This window comes from Portunus trituberculatus, chromosome 50 (assembly GCF_017591435.1).
Source record: "Portunus trituberculatus isolate SZX2019 chromosome 50, ASM1759143v1, whole genome shotgun sequence".
Classification (NCBI taxonomy): Eukaryota; Metazoa; Arthropoda; class Malacostraca; order Decapoda; family Portunidae; genus Portunus; species Portunus trituberculatus.
In genome coordinates, this window is record NC_059304.1 from 8,189,074 (window position 1) to 8,209,564 (window position 20,491).

Genomic DNA, 20,491 nt, shown 5'->3' on the forward strand with positions numbered 1-20,491 from the left:
ACACACACACACACACACACAGAGAGAGAGAGAGAGAGAGAGAGAGAGAGAGAGAGAGAGAGAGAGAGAGAGAGAGAGAGAGAGAGAGAGAGAGAGAGAGAGAGAGAGAGAGAGAGAGAGAGAGAGAGAGAGAGAGAGAGAGAGAGAGAGAGAGAGAGACGTGCAATGAAAACGAGGGTGGAAGAGAAATAAGGGAGGGAGTGAACAGTGAAGTAGAACAGGGAGAAGGAGAGGGAGAGGGAGAGGAAGAGGGAGAGGGAGATGGAGAGAGAGGGAGAGGACGGTGCGGTCTACTCTCTCCCTCCAGGCTGTGTTCGTCCCTCTGACCCTTCCTTCTCTCCCTTACCTTCCTCCTCCTCCTCCTCTTCCTCCTCCTCCTCCTCCTCCTCTTCTTCCTCCTACCACTCCCTCTCACTACATCTACTTCACCCCATCCACCCACCCACCCAGCCTTTCCTCCACCCCATCCACCTCTTCTCTTTTAACATTTCCCGCCCTATCCCTCCACCCCTCCACATACTTCACGTCTATAACCTACCACACACACACACACACACACACACACACACACACACACACACGGTAAAACATGCTACCCACCCACTACCAATTCTACATTTCTACAGCAACTATAACCTGCCACACTACTTCCACATTTAACAACCCCACCGTCTCTCTCTCCCCTCCCTCGCCCAGCCCAGCTTCCCGCCAGTAGGGCTACACAACAATACTCCGCGGAATGACACGCCACGGAAGACGGTAAGGAAGCAGAGGAGCAATCTAGAGTCCCTATTTTGATTTGATTTTTGAATGCTTTTACGTTGATTTTTTTAGTGACGAAATTAAAACCTGTGCATTCGTGTTGGTGAGAAAAAAGTCAAAGAACATAAGGATTTTTTTTTCTTAGTTGTATTAGTTTGTATGTTCATATCAACAAAAAGATCAACATAGTTTCGTATTTTTTGTTCATAGAGGAGAGAAAAGCCCCACCTCTAGGGTTGCTGTAACACACACACTGTCATCACCAAACACTTTACGCATCTCTGTATATAAGTCTGTGTCCCTCGCCTTACATCTCTTCTCTTCGTGACAGTAACCGCCCTGATAGAGATGCCATCCAGCTCTTGGCAGGCACGAGTCAACAGTTCCTCAGGCAATGGGTGCTGGTGCTAGTTGTTATAGGGAGAAAAGCTCACACAGTAGCCAATATTATGTTTCAATATGAGCTACAATTTTTGTTGAAAGAAACTGTACTATTTTAAAACTGAACACCCATTTCAACAAGTAACACAGCTCTTTGTGTGTGTGTGTGTGTGTGTGTGTGTGTGTGTGTGTGTGTGTGTGTGTGTGTGTGTGTGTGTGTGTGTGTGTGTGTGTGTGTGTGTGTGTGTGTGTGTGTGTGTGTGTGTGTGTGTGTGTGTGTGTGTGTGTGTGTAAAAATAATCAATTCTATTCGTAGCAAAAAGCTGACAAACTTGATGACTTCCTGCACAATTATGTAATCCAGAATTTACTGTTTGAGGGAATGACTTGGGAAGAAGAAGAAAAAGAAGAGGGATGGAAGGAAGGGATGAATGAAGAAAGGAATGGAGGAAGAGGAAGAGGAGGGGAAGAAGGAAGAGAACTGGATGCTCCCCATGCCCTGCGTCGCCATGACAGGACAACAGCTGATGATGACTCGTAACTTTCACTCCGAGTCTGGTTTAACGCAGCAGGACTGGGTGACAACTGGAATGTTTCCCTAAGCTGTGTGAAAAGGTGACCTGGATAAAGGTGTGCTGGAAGATACGATTATTTCAAAAACTTCTTGTCACTTTTTTGGGGAAAACTTGAGAACTATCAGCTACGCATGGAATATAGAACTACTACTACTACTACTACTGCTACTACCTCTACTACTACTACTATTACTACTACTACTACTATTACTACTACTACTACTACTACTACTACTACTACTACTACTACTACTACTACTAATATATTACTACTACTACTACTACTACTACTACTACTACTACTACTACCACTACTACTACTACTACTACTACTATCAGGCACTACTACAACTCCTAGTATTACTACCAAATACCACAACCCTAACAAATACTTGAAAAAATAAAACAAGAGCACAGTCATTACTACCACCACCATCATCACCACTACCACCACCACCACTACTAACAACAACAATGAAAAAAAACAAGACAACAAGAAGACACACAAACAAATCAAGCCAAACACAACACAAACAGGGAAGCTTCCACAGAAAGGAAACACCCGGGAGACCCACAGCACCCTAGCTGGATCCTTCACATTTTTGCACGGCCACAGACAGGCGGAGGCATTTCCTGCAGCGGCGGCGTCTGTGACTTGCCCGCGGCCCCCACTGCTATATACAGCGACAATGGCGACGAGAACTAACGCCCACTGCCCTCTCGTCCTCACTTATAATACCCGGTACACGTCATCTCCCTCTCTCACACACAAGCCTTCCCCAACCAACAGTACCTACAAGTTCCCCTCACACTCCCTCATCTCCTCCACAAGTAAACACACACGCCCTCCACACACATCTATTTACTCCCGCCGCATTGTGTTCACTACGTACAATAAATTCCCACCGGTCTCTATTTAACACTTCATATACATAATGCAGCCAGCGCTCCTCGTACACTTAGAAGAGGCAGGCAGTGTGTGTGTGTGTGTGTGTGTGTGTGTGTGTGTGTGTGTGTGTGTGTGTGTGTGTGTGTGTGTGTGTGTGTGTGTGTGTGTGTGTGTGTGTGTGTGTGTGTGTGTGTGTGTGTGTGTGTGTAGTAAAGGACCAGTTGCTTCAGTGTATGCATATAATTTTGTAAGAGGCATTTTATCTTTTTTTTTTTTTTTTCTTATTTTCCCTTGACCGGTCTCTGGTAGGGCAAAAAAAGAAAAAAAGAGAAAATAAAAAAAGAAAAGAAGAAGAAGAAGAAGAAGAAGAAGAAGAAGAAGAAGAAGAAGAAGAAGAAGAAGAAGAAGAAGAAGAAGAAGAAGAAGAAGAAGAAAATAAAAGGCTTCCTGGCTACTGCGAGACTGTGTGTGTGTGTGTGTGTGTGTGTGTGTGTGTGTGTGTGTGTGTGTGTGTGTGTGTGTGTGTGTGTGTGTGTGTGTGTGTGTGCCAAGCTTGTCTCTTTTTTATAAAGTATAAAAATTTTCGATGGTAAATGACAGATGAGATTGTTAAAGGGATGCTTTCACTTATATTTTAATGCATCGTCGAGAGAGAGAGAGAGAGAGAGAGAGAGAGAGAGAGAGAGAGAGAGAGAGAGAGAGAGAGAGAGAGAGAGAGAGAGAGAGAGAGAGAGAGAGAGAGAGAGAGAGAGAGAGAGAGAGAGAGAGAAATTTCTAGGTACCGTTGAGAAAAACTAAGAAAAAAGAAAAAAAAAATCAAATAAGCAAAAACAACTTAATCTCGAGACTGCTGATAAATAAACTTCCCTCGATAGATAAGCAGGAGGAGGAGGAAGAAGACTAGGAGGAGGAGGAGGAGGAGGAGGAGGAGGAGGAGGAGGAGGAGGAGGAGGAGGAGGAGGAGGAGGAGGAGGAAGAAGAGAAGAAGAAGAGAAAGGAAGAAACAACAGGAGGAAAGAAAAGAACGTGGAGAAGGGTGGCCATGAAAAAAAAAGGATGAAATAGAAGGAGGAGGAGGAGAAGGAGTGGGAGGCGCGTGGCTGTGTCTCCTGAAGGCGGCGTGATGGGGAGGCCCTTGACGTGTACCGGCGCCTTACCTGCATCACGTCACCTGAGCTTTCTTTCTCACCTGCTTTTTGCTCGAGGGCGCGGCGCTAACGAACTTGTTCCCTCCTAATTTATCACCTGTTTTTCCTGGTCTTCATGTCCCGACTTTGGTGTAAATGTAGGAAAATAAATACAAGGGAGGAGAAGGAATATGGGTGTGGGAAGGATATAAGCGGGGGTAGGAGGTGGCATGAAGGGTGGAGAGAGCAGGGGGGGCGTGCCACTCCCTCTATAACAGGTGTGGTTGGGATAACTTGATTCGTCCTGTCTTGGTCACGAGGACACGATAAATAACACTGGGGAAATAATGTTCGTAATACTCACTAAGTGTTCGTATATAATGATTACAGTGACAGTGCTCAGACAATTGTTTCGCCTCAGCTCCACTATAGTTCGAGTCGTTCGCTGTAAATGTAATGGTGACGTAATAACTGGATCTGTAACTACCTACATAATTACCTGGTGTTCTTTTGAGTTTAAATGTTATATAATCTACGCCGTCCACTATATATTTAATGGATATAATAGTGATTGGGTACCTAGTAATCACAGACCCAGCAGTCAGCCACTTACGCTACAATCTGCGGAGTGAAGGTAACGGTACGGATGCTGTTTAGTTTTATATAGTGAAGGAAATGAGGTTAACTTTACTATCATGACCAGGTGACGAAATATGATGATTACTTTTTAAGGGGGAGAGTCGTGAAACCCTTTCCTTTACATCAATGAGCTTTAAAAATAAACAGATCAGTAAATGCAAGTAACACAATAAATATATAAATAAATCAACAAATGGAAACACAAACAAATAAACAAATAGATATATAGATATATAAATATGATTATTTTAAATGCCACACTCATAATAAATTGACCATGAGGATGATAACAATAACGACCATAAGACAACACTGCAGATGATGATAATGATGAAAAAGGCTTTATTAATCCCTTCAGTACCAGGACGCGTTTCCATATTCATTCTGGTTACTATTTGGTGATTTTATACCACTTCTGAAACTCATATGGGGATTGAAATGTGAAGACTCTGGCCATTAATCCTCTGAACTCAATAAAATCCTCCTAATGTTAATAAAATCGCATAATCATACTCAAAACTCATGGTAAAAATGCGTCTTAGTACGAAAGGGGTTAAAACAACACACTTTCCCTCAGCCAGCCGCCATCAGGTACGGAAAATGGAGGCACCTGAGGATGGAGGTAATGACAGGCGCAGGTGTTCAGTGAGGAGTGGTTTTGAGTGGGCTGGAGTGGGTCTGAGAGGGCTGGGATAGGCTGGGGTAGACCTGGGGTGGGCGGTAACACTTTTCTTCGTATTCAAAGCGAACAAAAACCAAGAACAAGATCTCAATTGAATTTGTAACACCTGAAGGTCTTCGCCGCATCACTGATCTCCACTCAGACTTGCACCTCTCCCTCTCTCCCCCCGAACTCTTCCCTTTAACAACAGTCCTCCCCACATGCTCTTCCCACCTCCCACTCCCTCACTCTTAAGAGCCTAGCCACCACCACCACCACCACCACCACCACCACCACTTCACATTATCCACTACTTCCTATACCTTCTAATCTTAGCCAGCCTCCTTTCCCCTTCCTGTTAAGTAACCACCCCCTGTCAAATAACCAGTCTTTCCTCCCTCTCACTCTCCCTCCCTCTCTTACACTTTCCCATTCACCCCCACCCCTCTCCCCAACACTCAAATAACTGGCCTTTCCCTTCTCATTGTGTTCCTCCTAAAGATGTCTTAACTTTTTTTTCCCTCCCCTGTCATAACATTATCTTCCACGGCATCTGAAAGTGACAAAACAATCACACGGTTGTATAATTCTCCTCTTTTATTCTGACTTGCTTTTCCTTTTAATCAATGAGGAGGAGGAGGAGGAGGAGGAGGAGGAGGAGGAGGAGGAAAAAGCAATCATATACTCCACTTTTATCCTTATTTGCTTTTTTTCCATCTAAATCAATGACTGTACTATTATGAGGATGAGAAGGAAAGGGGGGAGGAGGAGGAAGAGGAAGAGGAGGAGGAGGAGGAGGAGGAGGAGGAGGAGGAGGAGGAGGAGGAGGAGGAGGAGGAGGAGGAGGAGGAGGAGGCCGTCACGCAGCTAGCCAGGCACTGTTACGTGACCTTCAGGAGAGAGAACCATTGTTTCCCACACGACCCTAACCTCTCCCATCCTCCTCCTCCTCCTCCTCTTCCTTCAGGACACGCAACACTGCTCCGAGTCCTTTCATATGCTCCCAAGTCCACCGCGGCAAGGGTCACGGTCGGGGTAAGTCTATACGCCGAGATAAGTTGAGTAAGGGCGAGGGCGGCGGCGATTCTTAAGGTCATCCCACCGTCAGGTTATCGCCGGCCTGTCTGCAGTGCCGCCCTCGCCTGGTGCCGCAGTGCTTCAGTCTCAGTCGTTGTGTAGATTTGTTTTGGTGAGTGTTTGGTGTTTTTTGGGGGACGTTTGTTGTTATTATAGTTTGTTGATGTTGTTATAGTTTTCATTGCTATTATACTATTATTGTTACTTCTTTTATTAGTATTTCCACATGAAGGATGGATAAACAAAGGAAGAAATGGAGACTGGGAGAAAGTATGGGAAAGGAAGGGAACTAGTTGAAGGTCAAGGGAGAGAAGGAATTGAAGAAGGAAAAAAAGGAAAGGGAAGAGCAAAACATGGTCACGCAGGGGAATATAAGGAAAGAAAAGAGATGAAAGGGCAATAAAAGAAAAGCGAAATAGGAGAGAAAAGAAAGAAATTGGAGGTGATATAAGTAGGGAAATAGCGAATAAGAGGCGGATATGCAGGGGAGGACAGGGAAGTGAAGAGAAGGAAAACGAGAAGAGTTAAAGAGAGGACCGGACGCCATTCCAACGCCACCAAGCGCCGCCAGTTTCCGCGTCCCCCATTAGTACAGAGGGCGCCGCCGCTCCTGCCGCTGACAAGACAGATGCCCCACAGTCTGCCGCCACTCCAGGGTCACCCGCTTATCTCACTTATGCTCTCTCTCTCTCTCTCTCTCTCTCTTTCTCTCTCTCTCTCCCCGTTGTTCGTTGCTATTGTCTGAAGGAGAAATTCACGAGTATCATTAAGATTTTATCTATTTATTTATATATTTTTTTTGTGTTCCTTCGCTGTCTTTTATTTATCCATTATTATCATTATCATTTTCATATATTAATCTATTTTTTTTTCAGCAGATCGGTGTGGCGGGAGCAGAGAACCGCAGATGTGCGTACGTCTTTCTGCTGTTGCTGCTGATGGTGGTGATGATCTTTCGCCGAGGTCAACGGGGCGGTCACTTTGATTATCCAATTAACATTATTTTTTGGTCTTCGTTCCGGCTTATGAATTCGACCTGGTGTTGGTGTTTCTCTTAATTTTTTCCCCCTCTTTTACGCTCATTACTCAGACTAAGTGATCAGTTCTTTTACTCCATTACACCTTTATTTCTTCGGTGTGTGGTCGTTCTGATGCTTGTTGTGTGGTGAAGGTAGCGGTGGTGCTGGTAATATTTTCCTATTTTCATGCAAGTCTTTTATTTTCCCATTCCTGGCTTCCTTTACTTCCCTGGCATTCATTAACACGTGTTCTCAGTCTCGTTTCATCCCTATTACGAATGTTCAAAGCTTACGTAATTACATCTCTACCCTCCTTTACTTATGTTCGCCTCCAAGCCTCGTCCTCTCCTTGCTTCCTCCCTCCAGCGTTTCCATCTTGTCTTATCTGTTCACTCTGATTGCAGTCTTGGTTCAGGTTTAGTTTCTTTTCTCATCGAGTTGCTGTGATACATGTTCGCAGTCTCGTACTTCCTTATCTCTCTCAACGCTTGCTTCCAGTTTGGTCTCGTTATCTCTTAAATTTGTCAGCAATCTCGGCTCCTTGTCTCTTTCGTTCCCTGTTGTGGCTTATCTCTCTCTCTCTCTTTTTTTTTTCTTTCATGATTGCTTTGGGTTTGAGTATTGTTCTTTTTTTGTATCTGTTCAACGATTTGTTTCTTGTGGTGCTCTCATTTCAGACTTCGCTCTTATCTTTCTCTAGTGTTTCAGCTTGTATTTTGCGCATTCTCTTCAAAACAAAGTACTTCTCTTTATCTGTACTCCATTTCACTATCAACACCTCCAGTTTAAGTCTTGTATCTCAGTTAAAGCTCGCCTTCAGATCACCACTTCACGACTGTATACGTACCTTCTTGGCCCTCCTTGTGTGTGTGTGTGTGTGTGTGTGTGTGTGTGTGTGTGTGTGTGTGTGTGTGTGTGTGTGTGTGTGTGTGTGTGTGTGTGTGTGTGTGTCACCAGGAGCGTAAAAGATGACCTGTTTGATGGAGTGAAGTGAGGGATGCATCGGTTACGAGTGCATCTTTATATTCTTTCGCTTCTTTTTCTTCTCCTTTAATATATTATTCTTCTATATTTTTCTTTTCTTTCTTTCCTAGCCCCTATCCTCTTCCTCCTCCTTCTCTTCGTCTTCTTTTTTTTCTTGGGAACAGAGATGTGAAATTGTTATATCCTTTACAAGCTTCTATTATTTATTCTCTTCTCTTTTTTTTTACTTTACTCTTTTCTTTCTTTCTTTTTCTATCTTTCTTTCTCTCCTCCTTCTCTCCCTCCTCCTTTTCCTCCTCCTCCTCCTCTTCCTCTTTCTTCTTCTTCTACTACTACTTCTTTCTTTCTTTCCTTCTTCTCTCCCTCCTTCTTTACCTCCTCTTCCTCCTTCTTTTTCTTCTTCCAGCCTTTTTTTTTTATTTTCTTCCTTCTCATCTCGTTTTCTTCTATTTTTTCTCCCTTTCGTCAGCCTCCCCCAAGGTAGCATGGCGCCCTTCACCGGATGGAGGAAGACGGGCCTGATTTACGGTCCATGCATTTGGGTTCGTTTGTAAGCACTAATCCTTAATCCGCTAATATTTCTTCCTTTCCAGCACACCACCTTTGTCCTTCTTCCTCCCTCGCCCTGTGTGCCGGCCAGTCCTTCCAAGGCTACGCGCGACACACCACTGAGGGCTGTCACTCTGTTCCCTTCTAAAACTCTGCCTGTCTTGATTTTCTTAGTCTGTTTAGCATCTGTGTGTGTGTTTATTTGGCTTTATTATTTATTCTTGGTGAGTGCTTTCTTTTGGTGCTGTGTTTTTTTTTTTTTATATCTTCTAAGCTTTTACTATTTTTTTCTTGTGTTTTACTTGTACGTTTCTGTATCTTGTTCGCAGTGGTATTTCTTTCTTTGCTTCGCTTCATTCTTGCAAAGTACGTGTGTTAGATTTTTTTTTTTCTCTTCTTTGGGAAGGTGTCTCGTTGCCTTCCTTCCGGAGTTCCTTATTTCTTCCATTTGATTAAGTGGACAGCTCTGAATTGCTGAAAGAAAAGTTAAGCACGGCAACAACAATACTCCTCATTCATTCTCATCATTTTCCATTCCTGGACGTGTGAGATGTATCTATCTCTGGGTAGAAAGAATGGGAACAAACAATGACTTTCTGTTTTTCTTGAGTCATTAACTTATTTCCTTATCTTCAAATTGCATCGTTATTTTCAGAAAGCAAAACTCACATACTCTCCGGTGCGCAGCGCTCAGACGCCACACACACTGGACCACGGAGGAACGGTCGCTACGCTGCTCACGTCCAGGGCAGCAAGGGCGGCGAGGGAGCAGCGTATTCACCAATAATCGTTCGAAAAATACTACAGCGTTATCATTATAATTATCTACAAATTGCCTCCCATAATGTGCATCCTTAATCCGGAGGTAATTTAATTTAGCATATATGCAAATCGTGCCCCTACGGATCCTTCAAGCACCGTTTGTCTGAATCCCTTAATTAGAGGATCCAGCTCCACCACCACCACCACCACTCCCTGCACCTGCTCCTGCTCGCCACACCCTCGCGCTGAGGAGGAACAGAACCACAGTGCACCTATAGTTAAGTAAGGTGATCCGCTCTACCCCAGCCCCATCACATCCTGGAGGCTCAGAGATATGGACAGGGAAGCAGAGTAGGAAGGGATGCAATAACAGGAAAACACGCAGATGGAAGGATTCCGGAGTGGGAAGAAAATGGAAGGAAGCATGTAGGAACCATAGAATACAAAGACTATAGCAAGTTTTAAGAGACAACGAAGGAAATGTGAGTGTAGGAAAATCAGAGAAATGAGAAGATGAAAGAAAGGATGAGGAATATGAGAGGATACAAGGACTATAAGAAGAGTTAAGAGACTAGGATGGGGAGGATTTGAGGAAAGGGGAAATCAGAGAAATAAGAAGATGAAAGAAAAGAAGATGAATACGAAAAGGGGGGGGAGAGAGAGAGAGAGAGAGAGAGAGCATGGGAGGAAGTAATGGGTATGGTAACAATTGAAAAATAACAGAGGACAGAGAGGATGAGGCAGACTGCAATGGGGGAGGATGCAAAGGAGAAGAGAATACATGTAGGTATTAAGGGGGTGGGAGGGGAAGGAGACAGGAGGGGCAAATGGAAGGATAGAGGAGTAGGAAGAAAATGGAAGGAAGTATGTAGGAACCATAGGATACAAGGACTATAGGAAGTATTAAGAGACAACGAAGAAGATGTGAGGGAAGAAGAAATCAGAGAAATAAGAATATGAAAGAAAAGAGAAGTGGAGAGAGGGTAGAGGAGGAAGTGATGGGTATGGTAATAATTGACGAGGAACAGAGGATAGAGAGAATAAGGCAGGATAGAGAGAATAAGGGGAGAATGCAAGGGAAAAGGGCGTGCGTGTAGGTGTTAAGGGCGGAGGGGAAGGAGACGGAAGAGGTAGCAAGTGTGAGCTACTGCCACCCTCGCCTCACTCATGGTAATCCCTCCATTGTGCTGTTGTGTCCTGACATCTACTCGTTCCTCATTAGAAGCCACTTTACGTAACCCGTGTGTGTGTGTGTGTGTGTGTGTGTGTGTGTGTGTGTGTGTGTGTGTGTGTGTGTGTTATAATACGAGTACCACCCACGCACCACCATCCCCACCTACTCCTTCACCTCCGCTTCGTTGGTCGTGTTCTCCTTCAGTAAAGTCTTAGCGTCCATTAAATCACGCCTGGAGATTATTTGCATTACGTTTTTCCTGATCGTTAACCTGTGTTCCCTCCTGTCCACCCTATACCATTCCTTTGTCATTTCCTATCACTACTATCTCCTCTCCCTTTCGCTTCCTCTTGCCTCTCTCTGTCGACACTGTTTGTTCTTCATATCGCTCAAGCAACAAGAGGAAAGTACTTAAGGCTGACCGGTACTGGTGGCGACTTCGACTCTCAAACTCCTTCCCAACCAGAGTCTCTTCATGCAGACTTACGTTACTCAAGTATGTGTTTAATGACTGGGTACTTTTCATGGTTTTTAACGACAATTTAGTAAGAAAGGGTTAGCGAGAGATGTGAGTAGCTTATTAAAACGACAGGATTGGTTTGAAATATATCCAATTATCTACTTATTTGTTGCACAGTTTATTTTGATGCGTCTGTGTACTGTTGCCAGCTTTTTGGGTTGTGATATTTTGGCTAAATGATCGAAGCGGGTAAGTAACTGTAGGAACAGTCAGGGTCTATTAGTATTTAACCCTGGGAGCAGTGAGGCAGGAAGAACCAAACGAACGAGTGAGGATATAAAGAGAAAAAAAAAAAAAAAAAGCAGACAGACAAGAGAGAGAGAGAGAGAGAGAGAGAGAGAGAGAGAGAGAGAGAGAGAGAGAGAGAGAGAGAGAGAGAGAGAGAGAGAGAGAGAGAGAGAGAGAGAGAGAGAGAGAGAGAGAGAGAGAGAGAGAGAGAGAGAGAGAGAGAGAGAGAGAGAGAGAGAGAGAGAAATCATCACATCATCATCATCACCTCATTCTTACAAAACCCAGAAGAATCAGACCGCAGGTGAATCTCAAAACACAACACACCGTAGCCCTTCCCGCCGCCTGAAGGTGACCGGGGCTGGGGCTGGCTCGGGATCAGCGAACACTACAGGCCCATCACCCCAGCACGTCCCCTGAGTGTGCACGCCGACGGCCACCTCACTATTGGCTCGCAGACGTGCAAATATGAGATTAACCCTTGAATTATAAATATAGCCGTGCTCTGACTCATTATGGCTAAACTATCTACTATTGTGATGGGTATTTACGAGGGGAGACCTGGCAAGGAAGGGGACGTCGGGGGTGGGAAGGAATCTCGCGGGAGGGCGGCGGGTCGATTATGATAATCAGGTGGAGGTAATCATCGTGATCGCCCGCCAGAGGGAGGTGGGCCTCTGAATTACAGCAGGTGGAAAAGAGAAGAGAAGCATAGAGTCTCATGAGCAGCAATGAGCGTGAGGAGGAGGAGGAGGAGGAGGAGGAGGAGAGCAGGATCAACAAAAAAGAAAACAAGATCAAGAACAGAAAGAATAAGTGCAAGAACAGAACAAAGGAAGAAGCAAAGAAAAAGAAGAAAAGAAAGAGGAAGACAATAACAACAAAAATAAGACGATGATGATGATGAGGAAGAGGAGGAGGAGGAAGAATAAGAGGAAGAACAAGAATACTAGTCTTTGGTTTCCTGCCGGCGGGGTCTTCGCGGCAAGCATTCGCTACGCCTTTCCTCTCCTGCCTGCCTGCCTGCCTGCCTGCCTGCCTGCCTTTCTACCCACAAGAAACAAAGAAACAGTGAAAATTAATGAAATGCGCTAATAATAACAATAATTTTCAACTCAATTCGTAACTTCAATTCAATTTCCTCAAACCAAAATTACAGTGAATATATTTTTTTCTTTCAGTAACGAGAAGAAAAGTTGTACAAAAAATAAAAAATAAAAAAGTATAAGACGACTATATTTGTCTATCTGTCTGTCTGTCTGTGTGTGTCTTCCAGTCCTTGTATATCGTATCCTTTCTTCAACCTCCTCCAACGCACTCTGCTCTCTAGCCTCTTATCTGGAACGGCCAAGCACTGAACACAGATCTCGTCACTGTGTCCCCTTGTCCCCTTCCGTCCCCGCACCACACCGCCTCACTCCTCACTCCTCGCCACCTCACGCCTTATCTCGCGCTCCCTGTCTCCTTCCCGTTTCTTTTACTGGCTCTCTTAATGTGCCTCTCTATCAAGACCACTTCCATTTATCTTTTTAACTGCTTGCTAATATATTTTCGCTCTCCCTCTTGCTCTCTGTCTCTGTCTCTCTCTCTCTCTCTCTCTCTCTAACGTTTTTCAATTGTGAATGAGGGGATATGTTTAAAACTGAAGATATTATGGACCATACTTTAAACATGGGATTATACGTGTATGTCAAAATTTTTATGGTCAATGAAATTATCTACCTACCTATCTGTGTGTGTGTGTGTGTGTGTGTGTGTGTGTGTGTGTGTGTGTGTGTGTGTGTGTGTGTGTGTGTGTGTGTGTGTGTGTGTGTGTGTGTGTGTGTGAGTGTGTGTGTTTGGTGGAGGGAAGTCTGGTTACACAACTTTCCACATACACGAACACTGCTTTCTCGGACACACACACACACACACACACACACACACACACACACACACACACACACACACGGGGCAGGTGCGTTCCCCGCGGCGTTCGTCCCCTAAAAGTACTTCTCTGTCTACTTTTATTCTTTTCTCTTAATTTCCCCTTTCATATGTATATTTTTTACATTCACGTCTTGAACGGTGGACGGCGAGGACTCCCCGGATGGTGCCTGTGCGGTACAGGGAGAGGCGCAAGGAGGTACTGGGTATTGAGGTATTCAAATTTCCCAGCTCCTCTTCCTTCAGCTTAATTCAAGGCCACAGTGACAACAGGTAATGGCAGACTGATTATGTTCAGGCTCGTATTTTATATTTTCAATGGCTACAGAGATTATTCGGGTTTGCATGTTTTTTTTTTTTTTATCTTTCCCGCTTCTTAAATGGTGAATCCTTGTTAAATGGTCGCTAGGACGATGAAAAACTAAAAACACCCTTACTTTTACGTCAGTTTCTTAATTAGGATGAGTTATCGAAGCGTCTAAGGATGCGAACCTCCATCCGATGCTAATACATTGTAGGTACCAAGATATAGGTAATGAAATCTTAATCCTTTTTTCTTTGCCTAACTCGTTCACATTTAGCCATAGATTGCTTTAACTTGCACTGTTCAAAATGGCTGGATATTTGTAGCTGGTTCACTAACTTCTAGTATTATATAGCATTGACGACTTTTCAACTTATTGCCCTCTTTATCTCTCTCCTTCTCTCTGTGATAAGGAGAGAAGAGCCGCAATGAGCCGCCTGCGTGGGGCTGGTGTCGCCTTGTAGTATCACCAGCAGAGGACTCAGCGAGGCCTCCAGCGGGCTGCGCCTCCGCCTCGACGCCACTTTCCCTTCATTGAACACTAAGAGTAGTCATTCTACGTCGATAATAGCGACCATTACGATAATGGGCATAATGGGTCCTTGGAAGAGGTGTTTCCGGGGGCTGTCGGCAGGCGGGGCCAAGAGGAGGGCGGCCTCGAGGGTGATAAGCAGTATTGAAGCACGTTATTACAGAGGCTGCGTGTTGCGGCGCCGCTCGTGCTACTCCTCTTGTGCCTCCTAAGAGCGTGTGACTCGTGTAATGGAGGAGGGAATGATCTGATGTTATCTGGAGAAAGTATTCTACAGGGTGTTCTGAGCCATGATTACAGGAACACAGGTAAATCATATAAGTTCACGGTTCATTAACGAGACACGAAAGAAACAAGATGATGTCCCAGCTACGCGTTCCTTCCCCAGGCTGACGGATCATCTGCCCCGCCGCGCCACACCGCGCCCCGCCGAGCTAGTTGGCTTGCTTGTCTGGCCACCGTCGACACCGTTACTCGGCGTCGTGCAGCTCCGCGAACACTGAAGTAATTTGATGACGTAGTGAAGCTCACGAGCGTGCGGCGAGCTGAGGCAGGTGTGCCGCAGGTGTGCTGACGCCCAATGCAGGGAGGTCACGTGCTGACCCTTTCAAATCCTGCACAGATCACTGCGTTTGGGGCAAGAAAAATGCAGAAAATAATTCGATATGAAATATATTTAAGTTCTGTAGGAAGCTGCCGATGACGTGTGTGTGTGTGTGTGTGTGTGTGTGTGTGTGTGTGTGTGTGTGTGTGTGTGTGTGTGTGTGTGTGTGTGTGTATGCGCTAGCAAGCAGCAAGTACTGGAATATAACAATTCAGAGAGAAATTGTTTACTGTCTTTCGGTGAGTGAATCGTTCACTGTTTGCTGAAGTGGAAGTCAATCAAATAATTTCTCAATGAGTCGTGAGCTTTAAGTGGACCTTTGGTCGGCGGGTCGGTGATCGGGGCTACTTGAATGATGGCAGTCTCACTCACTCTCGCAAAGTTTTCACGCTTGCCATCTGCCATCAGGCACCAGTTGCTTTGACAGCAGAGGAGCCATAGAGAAAGGTCGAGATACCACAAAGTTCAAGCGGCGCTGGCAGCCATAACAGCGGGCCAGAAGCACTGTGCAAGGAGTAGCGATCTCTGACTCAACTATCGGGCCCTGGGAATCCACGGGAGACAATGAGGCAGTCCAGCTCGTCCAGGCCTCTTCCCCGCCCTGCCTGAAGCTCGTGAACCTGCGTGAAACATTCCACCAGACAAGGGGCTGGATGGGCCCGTGGGCTCCCGAGCGTTGCAAAAATGCATAGCGCTTTACCGTATATTGAGGGGCGAGTCCATCGACGCTTATCTTGGCGTTACTCCCGCGGCGCGTCTAAACTCAAAGAGAGAGAGGCAGGCAGGCACGACGTCTCACGGCTCTCGGAGTTATGCCCGCACATGACGGCAGACACGGCGGTACACATAGCAGCCACCCTTGTATGGGGATCCTCCAGGTAATGTATGCAAACTGCCAGGCTTTAGTACCGCTTGTTTTCTCCATTCATACCCTGGGAGAAGGCGAGGCCGGGCGGACCCTCGCAGGCCCGGGGCATGCCGAGGACGAGGTGGCGAGGGGCAAATCGTTCTCTTCTGCTCTAATTAGGACGTAGTCGCCACACATTACGCCGCATCGACACGCATTCTCACCGTCCGCCGTTTACTGTATCCCCGAGGCTGTTTGATGACAGGGCCGCCGAGCCGCGCCTCAGAGCCTCAGCCGCTGCGTCTACTACTCACATCTATAACTTCGCCGCTCTCAAGCCAACATCCCGCCGGCACATTTATGGCCGTAACATGTACGTTTTAATTGGCTGTCGGGTTCTCCTGCTCTTTCCCGATGTTGAGGTTAGCGTCGTGAGAGGCAATCCGCGCCCACCGATGGACCCTGGGCGCGGCTGATAAACACGCCCGCGGAGCACTGGATAATACGTGGAAAGACCGACTGTGTAATTTGGCTGACTTCCTTTCCCCGGTGAGCTGCTCGGCGGGGATAAAAACAGAGAGTGTATCGCTGGCGGGGCAGAATGTGATGAGCAGGTCAGTAACGCACGTCTTTGCGTATGTGTGTGTGTGTGTGTGTGTGTGTGTGTGTGTGTGTGTGTGTGTGTGTGTGTGTGTGTGTGTGTGTGTGTGTGTGTGTGTGTGTGTGTATTTATTAAGAAATCTTCGGGAAATCAGTGGTGCTCTCTCTCCGCTCGATATTATACGTCCATCGTTATCTCTGCTAATCGGATATATGAGAACAGTTTCATTGCTCTCTCTCTCTCTCTCTCTCTCTCTCTCTCTCTCTCTCTCCCTACAGACATAGTACATCCCCACGGCAGCTGAGAGGCGCTAGTCATGCCCGGGCCATTACCAGAGGCTGCTGCTGACCGCCCGCTGCTCCACATAACTTAGACAACACACGCCTTGCCATCGCAGCACGAGAGATCCGCGCCTCACCCTCAGTGCTCTGCCTGGGACACGTTCAGGAGTGCGTAGCAAGTGCGTAGCGTCCTCTTATCAACAGTCTCTCCTTCCGATTTTCAGCTAAATGTATCTCTTTTCCTGATTCAGCTGGTGTTGTGAGGGAAGAAGGGAAGAAGGGAGGGAGGAGAAAGGTTGGGAAGGAGCGAGAGAGGAGGGAAAGAAGGAAGGAAGGTATAGGATTTAGGGAAGAAGTAATGACGTTATGATAAAACAGGGTAGAAAAGGGAGGGGCTGAATATATGAAAAGGAGGAAGAGACGATAAGGGTATAATGGCTGATGATCAAATGAAAGACAGAATGACAATAATGAACACGCAAAATATGGCACGAATGTTATCAAAGTAAATGACGGAAAAAGACGAAGGGGAAAAAAAAACTAAGAAAAAAAGGACAAAGAAGAAGGATTTTTAATTAGGGAAAACAGCAATAATAATTAAACCCGAGAAGCATCGCCATTAACTGCTGAACATAACATCAAGACTAACTGCGACATTTAAAAAAGAGACATGAGCTAATAAATTCTGATAATGCACCAAAAAAAAAAAAAAAAAAAATGAAAGCTACAACGCCTTCACCCCCAAAAAAAAAAAAAAGGAACACAAGGGAACACACACACACAAAAAAAAATCTAAACAAATGACCCTTGTGAAGCTCTCATGACGACGAGGCTTCAGAAAAAAATAAGAATCTGCAACACAAAAGAACACAAGGAAATAACAAACAACAGCTTACCATTTGAGCTTCGAGAAACTGTCATGACGAGTCGATGGTACGAGGAAGTGATTACGTCGGCCGGCCTGGGAGGAAGGAGGGTGGGGGGGAGGAACACCTGTGCGGCGGAAGTCACCTGTGGGCGGAGAGGGCGGATTAGTATTCAGTCAGCGGCGGGGCGGCCAGATAACGCCCACGCCCACCCCTCGAATGATGCTGACGTCACACACACACACACACACACACACACACACACACACATGCAAACTGAGCAAGAGAGAGAGAGAGAGAGAGAGAGAGAGAGAGAGAGAGAGAGAGAGAGAGAGAGAGAGAGAGAGAGAGAGAGAGAGAGAGAGAGAGAGAGTATGAAAGCACAAAAGTAACACCTGAAGCACCTGCCACAGATGGCGAGGGAACACACCTGAGACGGGGCGGGGCGGGGCCGGGTGAGGATCAGACAGCCGGGAGACGAAACATGGAGAAAGAGAGAGAGAGAGAGAGAGAGAGAGAGAGAGAGAGAGAGAGAGAGAGAGAGAGAGAGAGAGAGAGAGAGAGAGAGAGAGAGAGAGAGAGAGAGAGAGAGGAGAGAGGGAGAGTAGGTGAAGAAGGGGTCAATATACGGACATACGTACATACAAACATACACATAACTTCCGGCGGCCTGTCTTATTGGTCATGGCTGCCCTTCCTTAACCTTCTCCTCCTCCTCCTCCTCCTCCTCCTCCTTCTCCTTCTCCTCCTCCTCCTCCTCCTCTTCCTCCTTCTCTTCATCAACCTTTCCTTTCATTTAGTATCTTACTGGTTTTTTTTTTCACCTATTCCTTCCTCCCCATCACCTCCCTTTGTATGGCATTCCTAACCCCTGCCACACCCTTTCTTCCCCTCCCTCTCCTCTGCTGCTCCGTTCTGTACCCTACCTCTGTACCCTACCTCTTCTACTTCAATGCTCCCTTACATGACTTCCTTTTATATCCTTTCCTTGCCTGCGTTAATTTCAACTGTCATATGCAATAATTCACAGTACTAAAGGCAATGTGTGAATCTTGGTAAATGTCGATAAGAAAGAATGGTTGATAAGAAGAGATTTTGTAATTTCTAGGTAGTGTTGTGTTGCGTGGTTGACTATACAAGGAAAGATGTCTCGCAGTGTGGTAGTGTTGTGTTGCGTGGTTGGCTGTACAAGGAAAGATGTCTCGCAGTGTGGTAGTGTTGTGTTGCGTGGTTGACTATACAAGGAAAGATGTCTCGCAGTGTGGTAGTGTAGTGTTGTGGTTGGCTATACAAGGAAAGATGTCTCGCAGTGTGGTAGTGTTGTGTTGCGTGGTTGACTATACAAGGAAAGATGTCTCGCAGTGTGGTAGTGTTGTGTTGCGTGGTTGACTGTACAAGGAAAGATGTCTCGCAGTGTGGTAGTGTTGTGTTGCGTGGTTGACTGTACAAGGAAAGATGTCTCGCAGTGTGGTAGTGTTGTGTTGCGTGGTTGACTATAAAGGAAAGATGTCTCGCAGTGTGGTAGTGTTGTGTTGCGTGGTTGACTGTACAAGGAAAGATGTCTCGCAGTGTGGTAGTGTTGTGTTGCGTGGTTGGCTATACAAGGAAAGATGTCTCGCAGTGTGATAGTGTTGTGTTGCGTGGTTGGCTATACAAGGAAAGATGTCTCGCAGTGTGGTAGTGTTGTGTTGCGTGGTTGGCTGTACAAGGAAAGATGGCTCGCAGTGTGGTAGTGTTGTGTTGTGGTTGGCTATACAAGGAAAGATGTCTCGCAGTGTGGTAGTGTTGTGTTGCGTGGTTGACTATACAAGGAAAGATGTCTCGCAGTGTGGTAGTATAGTGTTGTGGTTGGCTATACAAGGAAAGATGTCTCGCAGTGTGGTAGTGTAGTGTTGTGGTTGGCTATACAAGGAAAGATGTCTCGCAGTGTGGTAGTGTTGTGTTGCGTGGTTGACTATACAAGGAAAGATGTCTCGCAGTGTGGTAGTGTAGTGTTGTGGTTGGCTATACAAGGAAAGATGTCTCGCAGTGTGGTAGTGTAGTGTGTGGTTGACTATACAAGGAAAGATGTCTCGCAGTGTGGTAGTGTTGCGTTGCGTGGTTGACTATACAAGGAAAGATGTCTCGCAGTGTGGTAGTGTTGTGTTGCGTGGTTGGCTATACAAGGAAAGATGTCTCGCAGTGTGGTAGTGTTGTGTTGCGTGGTTGACTGTACAAGGAAAGATGTCTCGCAGTGTGGTAGTGTTGTGTTGCGTGGTTGGCTATACAAGGAAAGATGTCTCGCAGTGTGGTAGTGTTGTGTTGCGTGATTGACTATACAAGGAAAGATGTCTCGCAGTGTGGTAGTGTTGTGTTGTGGTTGACTATACAAGGAAAGATGTCTCGCAGTGTGGTAGTGTTGTGTTGCGTGGTTGGCTATACAAGGAAAGATGTCTCGCAGTGTGGTAGTGTTGTGTTGCGTGGTTGACTATACAAGGAAAGATGTCTCGCAGTGTGGTAGTGTTGTGTTGCGTGGTTGGCTATACAAGGAAAGATGTCTCGCAGTGTGGTAGTGTTGTGTTGTGGTTGACTATACAAGGAAAGATGTCTCGCAGTGTGGTAGTGTTGTGTTGCGTGGTTGACTATACAAGGAAAGATGTCTCGCAGTGTGGTAGTGTTGTGTTGCGTGGTTGACTATACAAGGAAAGATGTCTCGCAGTGTGGTAGTGTTGTGTTGCGTGGTTGACTATACAAGGAAAGATGTCTCGCAGTGTGGTAGTGTTGTGTTGCGTGGTTGACTATACAAGGAAAGATGTCTCGCAGTGTGGTAGTGTTGTGTTGCGTGATTGACTATACAAGGAAAGATGTCTCGCAGTGTGGTAGTGTTGTGTTGTGGTTGACTATACAAGGAAAGATGTCTCGCAGTGTGGTAGTGTTGTGTTGCGTGGTTGGCTATACAAGGAAAGATGTCTCGCAGTGTGGTAGTGTTGTGTTGTGGTTGACTATACAAGGAAAGATGTCTCGCAGTGTGGTAGTGTTGTGTTGTGGTTGGCTATACAAGGAAAGATGTCTCGCAGTGTGGTTGGTAATAAAAACAAAAAAAAAAACAAGATGGGAAAGGATTGAAAGGGTTGATAATGTACAGTAAATTCGACAACTCTTTTTTTTCTTTATTTTTTTTTTCGGGGTCTAATTGATGATGTA

At 45.8% G+C, this 20,491-nt stretch overlaps 1 long non-coding RNA gene across 2 annotated transcripts in view; it reads right to left on the reverse strand.

Moving 5' to 3' along the window:
- Nucleotides 1-20,491, reverse strand: part of LOC123500044 — a 125,151-nt gene that overhangs the window by 42,929 nt on the left and 61,731 nt on the right. For both annotated transcript variants that reach the window (XR_006673157.1, XR_006673156.1), the window contains one exon: nucleotides 17,339-17,453. This is a non-coding gene — a long non-coding RNA (uncharacterized LOC123500044). The remainder of the gene's footprint in view (nucleotides 1-17,338; nucleotides 17,454-20,491) is intronic.